The sequence below is a fragment of the Aplysia californica genome, unplaced genomic scaffold (genome assembly GCF_000002075.1).
Source record: "Aplysia californica isolate F4 #8 unplaced genomic scaffold, AplCal3.0 scaffold00058, whole genome shotgun sequence".
Taxonomy (NCBI): Eukaryota; Metazoa; Mollusca; class Gastropoda; order Aplysiida; family Aplysiidae; genus Aplysia; species Aplysia californica.
In genome coordinates, this window is record NW_004797328.1 from 1,103,227 (window position 1) to 1,112,072 (window position 8,846).

General features: G+C 42.6%; 1 long non-coding RNA gene across 2 annotated transcripts in view; it reads right to left on the minus strand.

Moving 5' to 3' along the window:
* Positions 1–8,846, minus strand: part of LOC101847023 — a 103,404-nt gene that overhangs the window by 55,994 nt on the left and 38,564 nt on the right. For both annotated transcript variants that reach the window (XR_220206.3, XR_001184664.2), the window contains exon 2: positions 5,758–6,017. This is a non-coding gene — a long non-coding RNA (uncharacterized LOC101847023). The remainder of the gene's footprint in view (positions 1–5,757; positions 6,018–8,846) is intronic.

Consider the following 8,846-nt stretch of genomic DNA (forward strand, 5'->3'; position numbering starts at 1 on the left):
TGTGTGTGAGTGTGTTTATTTGTGCGTGTATGTGTGTGACTATGTGTGTGTATGTGTATGACAATGCATGTGTGTTCGTTTGTTTGTCTAGAGTAGACTGACTTAGCAGGAAACTGAAACAAATATACACGAAAAAAGAAATAATGAGGAGAAAAAATATAACATGCAGAGAGGAATAAACAACACTGAGGGCAGGTAATCAATTGTTTTCTTTTTTGTTTCATTTTTTTTTGGTGGGGGGTGTAAGAGGGGAGGGGTAGGGGAAGTAATTGAAACATGGTAGGAGGGGGGGTGTACTGGTGTACTTGCCACTAGATTTTAATATCTGAAGTGACTTGGTATAGATAGCAGCAGATGCCACAGCTACTAAGTAATTTCAAAATTATTTGAGAACGGATTGAGAAATGCCACATATTCAATCTACGTTAAACAAACTTGACATGATTATTATTTTATGCACCCCAGTGTGCCAATACATTTTGAAGAAGTATCGATACCAACCCCAGAGTATCGCAGTGGGCAGGCAGGCTCACTGGCGTCACAGGGTATATATGCTGCACCGTCCAGGAGAGAGATAGACGCGGGTTGTAAGAGATCAGAGGTCTGTTGATCTAGTGGTCGTATGCTCCACCCAGGGTACAGACAGGCTTAGTGAAAACCCAGACTGCGGGAGAGGCGATTGAGGAGGATGAAACAGACAGACAGACAGACAGACAGACAGAGAGAGAGAGACGGGGGCGGACGGACAAAGAAAAAGAGAGCGCGAGGGAGTGGGGGGGGGGCGCTTTAAAAGTCGGAATCTCCCCAAAACTGTCGTTCAATATAACAATATCATCAGAGTTTTGACCTCACGTTCCCTTGACCCCTACCAGCTTTCGTTTTTCGCTCTTTTGGGCACGGAGAGTAAAAAGAAGAGAAAGAAGAGGGCTGAAAAAAAAGAAGGAATTAAAAAAAAAACCCTCACAGAAAGAAGATCCCACTCCCTTTTCCGGTATTCGCTCAGCCAAGGGCTTTCATTCACAAACTCTAGGGGTGTGCACAATTGAGGGAAAATACGCAGTTACACGCCCAGTTGAACTCTGACCCGGTGTACTGCTGCGCCCCCTGGCGCCAACAGAACGGCTTTTGATAGGAGTCCAGTCAGAATGAGCACAGCCCCCACCTGATGCGCACGTGCACGTGAAGAAGATTGTTATTATTTATTATGTGGAAGATGTTGTAGTATATATATAGGGTTCAGGTCAAGAAACCCGTATGCCACTTTTTTTTTTTCTAAAATCGGAAAGTTAGTGACGGAGAAGGCTCTGTGGTCATGGGAAAGCACACACACACACCCAAAAAAAAAAAAGGATTTTTGATGAAATGTGGCAAATTTATGGGTTTCCTGAACAGGACCGTCGATAAAACTTAAGCCCTTTTCAGAAAAAGGTTGTAATACTGTTGAAGGTAAATGTTTTCTCATGTGGAAAAGCCGCTTGAACAGGGTTTGTGATACTGGCAATTAATCGAACTTGCCAAAGACAACTATCCTTTGTCGTGGAGAAAAGTGGTCAATCTCAGATTGGTGGTTCTCTAAGACAGTGTCATTATAATACAAGATGTATAGACAAAATGAAATTGAGGGGCGGGGGGCAGAGAGAAACTGTTGTTTGTACAGGTGGTTGTCTTGGACAAGTGGCCGTTATAGCACGTTCGACGGCATTCATTGAAACGTGAGTTCAGAGAGAGCCAAAGACTGTGACTGATACTGATAGATTAAACCTAGATCACAAAAAAACCGAGCATGACGCGTCTTCAAATATGAAAAAGTTTAATAGGGGGTGCCCACATACGCGTTCGGGACGGGTCGGGTCTGGTCGGGCCTATCGGATCGGGGTTTCAGTGCACACTACACTACAGCCCCGCCGCGATTGTACTCGACGACCTGGAAGTTAAAGTAGAGAAACCTTTAACCTACAAGCGACTACACAGAGGGCGTAAACCCGGGCTACGATTGGCTGGACCTTTGACCCATGAATACATAAAAGTATGCCTACCGTAGTGTGTGTGTGTGTGTGTGTGTGTGTGTGTGTGTGTGTGTGTGTGTGTGTGTGTGTGTGTGTTCGTGAGTGCTTGCTTGCTTGCTTGCTAGCTTACTTTAGTCTACGCGTCCATCAAAGTAAGATCATTTCCAGGCCAGGCTAACGTACGAAGTTTTTGCATGGTGTAGAAGCGACTCAAAAAGATCCGCGTCCACCGACATCAGACCAGTTAAACCTATTTTTAGCCCAGTATGTTATGATTACGAGAACAACAGACTGCACTGGCGATTTATTTACCACTAAAAAAACAACTAAAGAGCAACAAATTATAATTATGGGGAAAATCGTTGGTAAGTTGGGAGGATGAGAAGAAGGAGGGGAAAAACCCCCCAAAAAAGCTGGGACTGGGATTCGAATCCACGTTCACAAAATAATATTTGCGTTCAAACGCAGACATACTGTTCACTCGACCATCAGAACTTTCATCAGAGAAGGGTAGATCTAGATTAAGCTTCTTATTTACAGCAGTGTTTCAGGAAAGGCAAAGCGACATAATAAATCGAGATGTAGATCTAGTGAACCGGCAGATAAGGTCTGGAGAAAACTAAAAATTGGCGGAAAATTGGAAGCACTAAACATTAGAGAACGTAGATCTAGACACGTCCTTAGCAAGGTCTAACATGGTCTATTTTTAGCTCTCCCGAAAACGAAATATTCTAGATCTAGATCTAGGTCAAGTGCTTTAATTTCTTTTTTTTCTGATTTTCAGCACAAATCTGCTATTGTACAACATATTATAATGAGATACAACTTTATTGACCAGCATGTAAAGTGCAATCAAGATGCAAAAATGTACTTAAAGATGTAAATGTCCTTCCAAAATGAGTCGGATCGAGGCTTTCTTAGCCCTTTAGTGTCTCTCTCAATGTATTCATGGGTCAAAATGGACACGTGACTCAGCCTTGTTGTGATTGGCTGCAAACCACCCGATCGCGCGATTCGCAGGCCAGAAAACAAACGCGTTTGTTTTTGTAGGTCACCGATCGTGTCGATCGGTTTGTGCCACGATGGCCGCTTTGCGCCCTCAATTTGGCTAGCCCTGACTACCCGATGGGCCCGACCCGACCCGACCCGACCCGATCGTGTATTTGGGCACCCCCTATAACTCCCTGCAAAACACAGGTAGATTGTGGCGTCGGTGGCCTAGTGGTTAGGCTCTCGGGCTCGCAACCGTAATATAAGGTCGTGGGCTGCTTCCACTGCATTCTTCCATCCAGGGAAGCTGAGACTCTTTCTCAGTGTTCTGTCGTCTGCTGGGGCAACAAAATAGTGTAAAGCGCATAGAACTTGCTGTCGAGCAGGGGTATGCGCTATATAAATGCTATTTATTTATAATTTATTGTTTGAATGCAAAAACGAAAGAAATTAATTGTATTTTATGCCTCCATTGGCATAATTTCGATCCTACAGGAGGCGGGCTGCTATAAGTCTTCATGTCCGACGGTGACACTCGATAAAAGAACTCACCCACTTGGGAATCGAACTCAATGTGTGAGTCAGAGAAGAGCCTAGCCCATACACTACAGACGCAGGTGATAGAAAAACACATCGATGTCCTCTAAGCCATCTACATAATTATAAGGAAGGAGGGGGCGGTATAAGACTAACTGATAAGGAATAGGCCTGGATAATTATTCCAGTTGCCTTTCTAGGGAATCATAGTGTAGGCCTGTTCCTTCATTTTAGTCTTTGCCCCTCTTTCCCCCACCCCAATTTTTTTCTCCATTCTCTCTCACCCCCACCCCCGCCTTATCTTATTTAGCTAGTTTATACAATGCTAAATGGTCTTTCTGGGATTTTTTTCCATTGACTGAATGCCTGTTGTCTCATCCATGAAAATCTTAAAACAGTAGACAAAAAAGACACAGGACAAACTACGTTGCAAGCGTTCTGGGGCTACATTAAAAACCAAAACTGATCCCACATGACACACACAAGGAGGGGTGTGGTTATATCATTGCTGGCGAATTGTTGCTTTTGATACTACCACTACTATTCAAATAGAGTAAGGCATAAGACATTCACCTCGTAACCAGGAGTTTCCCGGTTCGATTTCAGCTAAAAAACCCATGATCTCAGGTGATTTCTTCGGGGAGTTTTCCGAGCTCATGTTTATTACGTCATGCATAAGAAATAATCCCGTGGGTGGTTGACCGGTGCTCTGGTGTTGTTTGCTTCTTCTTTTCTATCAAACATCTATCGTCTTTATCCCCCCTCTTTCTTTTTCGTGTTTGTTACTCTCTTGTAACACCTTCAATCTTCGGCACTTACAGGACCTTATTGAGCTGCAAGAGCCTTAAAACTCTTACTAAAACTAAATAATAATCCCTTGATCAGGAGGCGATGACAGGGGAACGAGGGCAAAATATCATCGCGTCAGTAGGCAGAGCCGTTAGTCATCTTCCCACAACGCTTGGATGACTATATCGCATTCGGAACGGATCCGGCGACTTTTCTTGTGCATGCAGGTTTCCCTTAATAGTAGATTTGAAAAGTAGAGTATGAAAGTCGTTATGACCGATAACAAGATCATTCCATAGAGTATGAGGTTAATGCCCTTTTTCACATAATATTATAATAGTCATTTCAGAAGCGGAAACTGATCAAAAGTGTACCCTTAAATACGATCTTGATAATTTCAACAGTAAAAAAATATATTACAATTTTTAAATGAACACATTAGAGTTTCTCTAAAGGCATTTCTCAAAATGCAGGTATTGTGGATTTTTTAAAAATAATAATAAACTGGACGACGATAAGCCAAACACTTAATAACTGTCATATGAAACTGGCTGATGAAACCACTGAAGTAAAGAAAGCTGGCCTACCAGGTATCCGGCGAAACGTAAGCTAGACGCTCAGATAGTATAACAGCGCGTATGTCTTCTGAGACTTTCTGTAAAAATCCCACGCTGGCCAGGTCACTCGTCTTGCTTAATTATTCGCTGGCTCTCAATGACCGGGAAGTTGACAAAGTGCGTCGACATATAGCTTGTCCGTGTAAAAAGAAGCCAGTGTGCTGGTTGTAACCGAGCCCTATTGCAGGCGTACAAAAACATGAGAGACAGATCTCCGACCTTGGGTTGTTGACGTCATAATATCCTAGTCACTTTCGGGAGCATTTTATCCTCACTGTACAGTAAGAAGGATCGTGTTGTTATGAAGCAGAGCACGCGTGCATATCAAAGGCTGAATTCATTTTGAGGATTGTTAAAGTTTTAGTAGGAGTTTTACGGCACTTGTAATTTAGGTCATATAAGTGCCAAAGATAAGAGGTGTTACAAGAGAGTATCGGACACAAAAAATAGAAAAAGGAGAGATAAGGACGATAGATTTTTGACAGTAAAGAAGGAGCAGGTAGAGTTTGAGTTTGAATAAAGACAAACATACTGACTACAACGGCTGTTTAGAGCCAAGAAAAAAACCCACCCAAATAAAGAAGCAGTACGTACCGACCACTTGCGCCTCCAACCACCCCAACCAGGTCAAGTAAGGGACACAGACACCTCTGCCCGAAGTTCCCAGGAAAGAGGATTGCTGGGTGTTGGCGTGGAATTGAGAGGTTCAATTAACGCACTTTTCAAAGGAGAAAAGTTAAGTTTATAATAAGCGTGGGTTTGAAAACGGTACAAAATATCTTTTTGACTTCGCTACTCAAATACCCAGGCATACTCACGTTAACTTTTACCCGGATCAGTCAGTGGCTCGCAAAACAGCATAAGCACAGGTCCCAGTCGTTGCTTTGACCATCTAGACGTCCCTCTGTCTGTTCAGACCAGTCTAGATAACTGTGACCGAGATGTCTCCGGGTACGTAGGATACAAGGGGAGGGTTCTCAGAGCACGTCAGGTCAGTGAGGAGGAACAAAGGGCACCGCTTGCTGGTAACCTTTCATGGCACGACACGACACTGTCTCGGCTCAGATCTCCGTCATATCTGCAGAAAAAGATCATTCTGTTTGCTTTTTTTGTTGTAGTTGTTTTGTTTGGGAGTGCTTTTTGCTTTTGTTCTTTAAAAAAACAAACAATTAATTCGTGAAGTTCCTGTGGCTGAGAGGTTAGTGAGCTCAGGTGTACAACAAAGTCAATCGTGAGTTGGTGACACAGCGTGCAGGTGGGTGGTCACAAGGGTATGTCCATGAGCATCAGCCCTTTTAGCCATTCGTTATTCTCTTCTTTAATAAAATAGAATTAAAGATTAAAATGAAATGTATATGCATCATACTCTTTCGCCTCACAGAGGATAACATTATAATCAGTGATACACAAGGGTTATTGAGACTGGCTCAACTTTGACAAATATCCATGTTTAGATCTACCAGCTGCCAAACTTCCTATTCTCCAGCGAGTACTGAAAAAATTACTCTGCTACAAAGCAGGCCCATCGCTCCTTTCTGCATAGTAAAATTCATTTAGGAAACGTGTCTTGCTATTTAATGTGTATTCCCTGTTGAAACCGTGTCCAGTCAGCAGACAGATTGTCAAACTATCTAAATCTAATGTAACCAAAGTTCTCAGACACCCCCCCCCCTTCCAAACCCATCCATGGGGATTAAAACAAAAGTCCCCCATACTGAAGCCCAGCACGATGACACGGGACAGCAAGGCCTTTTTGAAATATGTAAGTGGGTTCACCTTGCCGTTGTTGTCTTAGTAAGGATTTTACACCACTTGCAACCAGTCCCGGTTCCTAAATAGAACACGGTCGTGCAGTGCCGCCCAAAATATTATGTTTTATTACGTAAAGCACCCACAATAATAAAATATAAGAAGCCAGAAACAAACACTAGCCAAATGTTATATCCATTTCTGTGTCTATAGCGCAGTAAAACATCTATTATGCCATGCCAAAGTCCACGCGCTTTAACTAAACATAATAGGATATTGAACAGTGGTAACCTGACCTATAAATCGCTCTTTGGGATAACCCAAGCGATGACGACACTCGTAGCGAGTGCATTAATATTAATAAGAAGGCATATCCAAATGTGCTCCTTTCGAATAGTGCCGAAACATATCCCACAGAAGGAAGTCTAAAAATAAACGCAATTGACAGTACACTGTTCTATGCCAAAATTATGTGAGCCCCGGAGCAATCCAGCCGAGTGCTCAAGTGAATTGTGATTGGTTCTTTTTCTTGCCACTATTTTAAGTGACTCTTTGACCGCGAACCTGAGGGAGGTGAACGTGGCATACTTAAGTCACCGTTCTATGAGTTGTGCCTTTGAATGGTTTTGTAGATGTTATTACTTGAGTGTTCAGTTCCAATGCAGGATGAACGAAACTGATGTTTAGCAAACAAACAAATGTAGTTCTAGAAATCAAAGTGACAAGTAAAAAGAACGAAAACCAAGGTCCTCCCTCACCAACAAAAAGATTCTAAAAGTATACACGATCTCATTTACTACGCCCTTGACTATCCTCAGCCTGCGATAGCTTAATTGTGAACCCCCACCTTTTTGCCCCACGAGCCGCCCCTGCTTGCAACCTAAATATTATGTCATATGCGTGCCAAAGATTTAACGCGTTACTAGAGAGTGACATACAAAGAAAAGAAAGCGAGATGAGGGCAATAGATGTTTGCTGCATGTAGAAAAGAAGGAGCAAACCATATCAGAGCACCCACCATCCACCTACCCATCTAGTCTAGCGCAATCTAACAAGATTCTCCATTCTACAAATGAATATCGTATAAAAGATGCTTACACATAACCCTTAGTATTTTCACCGCCAAGGACGACGATATATGAACGACGCATTACGAAAAACAGGTCAGATTACAAAAGCAACGACATTTTATTCTTATTTCGCAAAAGGAACGACAGTGAGTTATTCTTATTTCGTTACCGTACGCTGAAGAATGTGCGACAAGGCTTAGTAGCCACAAGCCAACAGGTGACAGCCGGCGTTAGGTTATGGGTGGAGCTGTGTACAGCAATCTTGGTTGAACTTAAAACAAGCTAGAACCGACGATCACAAAGCTCAAAGATGGTAGTTTGCGTCTTTGTTTGGCTACTCGGTTGGAAACTTGCTTGAAAATAAGCATCATCGCAGGCGAGGCAATGCCAAAGCTGCTCCTCCCTCCTCTCCAGGATCCACGAAAGTGTTGGCTTGCTTGCTACTTTGATTTTTCTTACAACAAGGATGATTCCTTGTTCAACACATTTTATGGGTAGTTCGACAGGACACCACAAGGTCAGCCATCCTTTAAATGTGAGTAAAGTTCTCATGATGTATTTACAAATGTAATAATCGAGAAAAAAAGACATTGCCGCGTGACAATGTAGCCATTGGAACCATACGGGTAAAAATGACGCCATTTCGAAGGAGCACAACTTGACATTCTGTATTAAGACAGACAGACAGACAGACAGACAGACAGACAGACAGACAGACAGACAGACAGACAGACAGACAAAAAGACAGACAAAAAGACAGACAGACAAAACACAGGCAGACAGACAGACACACAGAGAGTTGAAAAAAGAAAAAATGTGATATGTTAATGTCCGTCGTCATGGTCAACTGCTGGTTTACAATAACATGGCATACGGGACACCAAAAAAACAACATGGTATGATAACAAATATGACTGTAGTATCATATCACCTTTTGTTCAAAGAACAGGTTCATACACTGCCCTTGACTTACATTTACATACTAAACACACAAGGGTATGCATAACAAATATACAGTAAGTCTGACAAACACACAAACACACACACACACACACACACACACACACACACACACACACACACACACA